Source organism: Pinus tabuliformis, chromosome 9 (assembly GCF_031772625.1).
Source record: "Pinus tabuliformis cultivar Carrire ecotype Pingquan chromosome 9, CPIR1, whole genome shotgun sequence".
NCBI lineage: Eukaryota > Viridiplantae > Streptophyta > Pinopsida > Pinales > Pinaceae > Pinus > Pinus tabuliformis.
The window spans coordinates 318,412,144-318,417,663 of NC_142307.1; the positions used below are offsets into that span (position 1 = coordinate 318,412,144).

A 5,520-nucleotide genomic window follows, 5' to 3' on the forward strand; every position below is an offset into this window, starting at 1 on the left:
TCTTACCAGTCTTAGAGATTCATTTTGAATACCTTATGCATAATTTATGAACATCATCATATGGTAGATGAAAAAAATCATCTCTTACTATTAGAGTTAAGAGTTCTATTTTTTTTATATTCCTTTGAGTAGGAGTGTTTTCAAGGTGTCTTTTTTCAATTCTTTATGGTTTTATTTTTTAAAATTGTATTGTGATTTTTCAATTCTTTATGGTTTTATTTTTTAAAGTTGTATTGTAATTGCTCCATATAGTCTTCGAAACTTTCATCTTCCCCTTATGTCATATTGAAAATATCTTTACTAACCATGTAGTAACACCGACTCAAAGACTTCCTTACCAAAGATGTGAACATAATGTATTTCTAATATTAAATATACACACATTCGTAACGAAGTGACAAAGATTATGAATATATGTCTCCAATATGATATCATTGGGCAAAAAAAATGTCATCTTATTAAGTTGAGAGGCTCATTCTACATCCCAGTATGAGGGGATGTGTAAGCATGTATGTCTCTCCACCACTCTTTAAAATAAAAATAAAAACTGAAAAATATGTTCTAAGTAGAAAATAATGTAGGCTATAATAAAAGAAAATGAAAATGTTGTAAATTAATTAGAAATAAAAAAATGTGTGAGTGAGACGTCAAATCTTATACTTTTAAAAATATTTCAACAAAAGTTTTAAATAAACTATTTGAAGATCTATATTAACTAATTTATGTCCATATCAAATTCATATATATATATTTATATATAGAAAAAACTGTTAAAATAAAATATTTTAATGTGGTATATAAAAAAATATTCAATGTGGATTATCAAAAAATTATTCAATGTGAATTATCAATAAAATATTTTAATAAGAATTAATATTGACATATACTTAAAAACATATTAAAAATAAGATAATTATTATATAAAATATATGTTATAGAAAATATTTAATGTGAATTATATATATATTATATCTTCTCTAAAAAGTTGATATATATCATGAAAAGATTAAGTTTTATGATTAAAACATTTACTTGATACTATATAGATTCTATTTATCATTCACAATATAATTTAAACAATGAAAATTAATCTATTGTATTTTGTAAAATTAATTGAAGAAATTTAATCAGTCTCTAATCATGTGAAATGGTACTTAAAAATTAATCTGTAATATATCATACTTAACATAAATCTATACTAAGTAATATATCATACTTAACATAAATCTATACTAATACGAGAGGAAATGCACTTTGGATTTAATTGCTTGAGACTGAAGGAATAACGAGGGTTATGATGATCACGAGATGAGAGGACATCCCTTGAGGACAACCCTTGATGTATTCAGTCAAGGGCAACGCAACGAGGCCGAGTATCGCAAAATGCCCGTTCCAAATCTGTGCCTGAGCAGACATTACTGCCTGGGATTTTCTCTCGGTGGAGACCCCGTTGAACATGGTTATCAACGAAGCCAGCGTTATTACAACAGCGCTTCCAACAAACAATGAACTCCTCCATTGGCAAGCTGAGAGAAGAGGTCACTTCCGCTAGCAATCTCTACCCCGAGAGCTGAGACAAATCCTAGCATGGCTACTCTCCCATTTGATGTCTCTGGCACTGGCCCAGAGAAAGCAAAGACGTCATCAAACTTGGTGCTAACCTGAAGTGATGCAGCCATTTTATTTCAGTGAGACCATATGAATGCTTACTCGATTACTTTAAGTAAAAAAAAGACTAACTCGCTTACCTTTCTAGGCGCAGGAGGAGGAGAAATGGCGGTTGTAGACTGTGTGGAGGCCGTGGAAGAGTCCTTTGGTTGTGGATCTACGTGCAAATTAAGTCCAAGAACACAGACAATGTCAATACCGTAAGTATGGACGTAAAGTTAGATCATAAGCATATACAGAAAAAATAATTAATGTGTATATGTATAATGACACTAATGAAAAATTACTACTCATAAGAGGACTTACATAAATTACCTCTGCCATAAAGTTCACTCGAAGACCCCTGGAGGCTGGCATACGGTATTTCTGGTTTCGGCAAACGCTGTTGACCTCTACCTCTCCGCTGCCCTCCATCGTTGGAGGGATGTTCCCTCCATGGCCATTAATAGCGCATTCACAGTGGCCATTGCAATATAATAATGAATACTATGCATGACAACAAACCCAAAATATATGGACGGGGAACGAGGGATTGAACGGATCGTCTAACTAGTTAGCAAAGGAAGGAGAACAGCGGCAAATAATCTGCATAGAGATGCGCCTGCTGTGATATATATAATTGCGTGCAGGCCATGTGGAAAGATATAGGAGCATTCACTGAACGACAGCCCTTGAGCCAAGTCGAGATTTCTCTTCCTCGCAATATGTTTCCACGTGGTTGGATTAAAAAGATGGAGAGGTGGATCCCCAAATTACCGCACTTGTGGAAGGCATTTACAAATTATTATTTATGCGGTTTTATATTGCAGACTATGACTTATATTCTTAATTGTTAATAAGCTTAAATGGAATTGTATAACCAAGAGGATATAGACTTGCACGTATTACTAAATGGGGTTGTATTAAATGTAATTTAAATAAAGGTATTAAATAGTTATATTGATATATATGTTTATGTTTATGGTAAAATATGTTTTTTTATTTATTTATTTTAATTTTAGTTTAATTATAATAATTAATTATGTGGATTTTAGGATTTAACTTGTAAGGAATATTTTAGAATATTTGTAGTAGTATACATAAATTAAAGTTAGTAGTTTATTTTCAAAGTAATGTTTTTTTATTAAGTGACATATGATTTTTTTGACATATGGTATTGATAATTTATTGTATTGGCCTATTGTATTATAACTTATTTTAACCACCGAACTGACAAGAGCATAAAGGGATCAAATCCCTTAGCATGCAAACCTCTTTTAGAGTGAAAAAATGATTTAACAAATTTAGTTTATCTCAAAGTGTAATAGGTCTGTTATATATATATATATATATATATATATATATATATACTTTTTCATTATTTAAATTGCATGTTTGAATGTATAAAATTGATTCAATGCCTTCAAAATTTACTTGGGAACTTGGATTAGGTACACTAGGAAACTTAAACTTGCAATTTGAAAACTTGTTTGCTTGATATCAAACAAAATTGACTAAAAAATATTTTTAAAAAAGGGCCACAATGAGATTACTTGAAATGTTTTAGCCATAATTTTTTTTTTTCAATTTCTTTGTATACTTTTTCATTATTTAAATTGCATGTTTGAATGTATAAAATTGATTTAATGCCTTCAAAATTTACTTGGGAACTTGGATTAGGTACACTAGGCAACTTAAACTTGCAATTTGAAAACTTGTTTGCTTGATATCAAACAAAATTGACTAAAAAATATGCTTAAAAAAGGGCCACAATGAGATTACTTAATGTTTTAGCCATAACTTTTTTTTTCAATTTCTTTGTATAAGATATATATATATATATATATATATATATATATATATATATATATATATATATATATATATATATATATATATATATATATATATATATATATATATATATATATATATAGTTGATAGAAATTGCAACTGCTCAAGTTTTCGAACTGAAAACAATTGACACAATTCTAATCTACTAATTTGTGGAATGAAAATCATAATTTAGAACATGGATAGGCATGCAATAAGAAAAACCACAAGTACACAATGATTTCCAAGGGAACTCAACTGGGAAAAACCCCTCAAGATTCATTAGATTAATTAGTTGAATAGAGAAACTATTACAATTGCTTGCTCTAGCTCTGAGCACAACTTGAAAAAGAATAATTGTTCTCTCTACTGACTAAGGACCTCCGACCAACACTTAGCGAGTCTATGCCTCCATCAACCACCTATTTCATTGTGCAAATATGAGGTCCTAAACAATAAAGAATTCCCTACTTCCTTGTGCAATTCCCAAGGAATTGATCTGCTGACTCTTGACATTATGAATTAGGTGTTGTCCTTGATGGCAAGCTACCTGATGAGTTCTTCTTGATGAAAACCTGTTTGATGAGTTGTCTCTTGATGAAAATCTACTTGTTGAAGGTATAAATTGGATGTGTTTACAAATGTGATAGGGTGTTTTGAAAAATGCATGGAAGTTCAGAGGCAGAGGAATGATAAAGTTGGAAGTTCAACAAGTATACGCAACTTCTGTTAAGTAAAGTTGTGTATACATGCGAGTTTAAAGAAGAAAAGGCGTGTATGGTTTTTCACCATGGTATTCTAAATACCAAGGATCTTTACCATGGTATTGGCTCATAGCAATAAGCGCATAAATGGATATTGATCCTATCAAACATTACCAGTGGCACTAGTGTAGTTTTGACCCATGGTATTGGAAAAACACTAAACTATATAAGGTAGTGAAGATCAAAGTGTGGAAGGCATGCAAGTGATGGAAATATTATGAATAGTTAGATCTAAAGAAAATATGCATGTTATGGGTTTTTGATGCTTTGCATGATCTAAACTACGTATGCACCTGAGAGTTTGATGATGGATAAGATCCAATAGATTTGAAATAATTATGCACCAATGAATACAATGATGGATCAAGATCATGAGACCTAAAATGACTTTCCATTGTATGGCATGCTCATGGATTGTCTAGCTCTATGTATTGACACATGTTTTTATCACTAAGATTTATGATTTGAGTATTTCTGAAGTTCTGAAGAGCTAGACAATTTTAGGTCAAAATTTGTAGATCTATACGCTGGTTGGTCTCGGGAAAAACACGTATACACACGGGTTTTCTTATTCAAATTTGTGTATTATAGTAAGGGTTTCTGTTCATAAATGATTGATCAACCTGATGAATGTTGTTATTTCTCCGTTTTCTGTCAATGATGTGCTCATGTTGATCTAGGTTGAGTGATAATGCCTGAAGTAGAATTGATTGAATGATGAAGTTAAATTTGTTTAGATGTTGATTGGTTGAAAATATTATTGATGTTGCCGACTATATGAGGCTTATGTAAGCTAACCAAATATTTCAAAATATCTCTGGTCAACTATGTGTCTGATTCAGAATTACAAGTTTTCAGTTTTCAGTATATTAAATTTTGTATGCGAGTTTCTCTAGAGAAAAGTGCGTATACACGTGAGTTTCCTTAAGTGAAGTAACATATAGATTTTGGCATTTGAATGATCAGGGTTGCAGTTGATTCTATTTGTTGAAGCAATATTTTGAGTTCAATTCTATGTACTGGTTAAAGTGTTCTGACTGTTCTAGTTGACTGATTGAGTTTTGATTAAGTATCATTTTATTGGGTTTCAATGATTGGTTGATTCAGTTGTGTTAGAGATTGATGATTGTATTATAGTGATGAGTTACAATTTGATTATTGATATTGAGCTTAAGTGTTGATAATGGGTCCAGTTTGAAATTTTGATGAAAAGAGGCCTATAGGTTATGATGTGTTGTAGCAGTAGATCCAGTGTGAAAATTTATAAAATGTGGTC

The 5,520-nt window shown here is 30.9% G+C and overlaps 1 pseudogene across 1 annotated transcript; it reads right to left on the minus strand.

Moving 5' to 3' along the window:
• Window positions 1-1,154: 1,154 nt before the first annotated feature.
• On the minus strand, window positions 1,155-2,110 carry LOC149148500 (early light-induced protein, chloroplastic-like; annotated as a pseudogene). The gene is made up of 3 exons (XR_016263197.1): window positions 1,975-2,110; window positions 1,749-1,825; window positions 1,155-1,661 (listed from the first exon to the last, which is right to left on the minus strand). The product of XR_016263197.1 is annotated as an early light-induced protein, chloroplastic-like (transcript).
• Window positions 2,111-5,520: the final 3,410 nt, after the last annotated feature.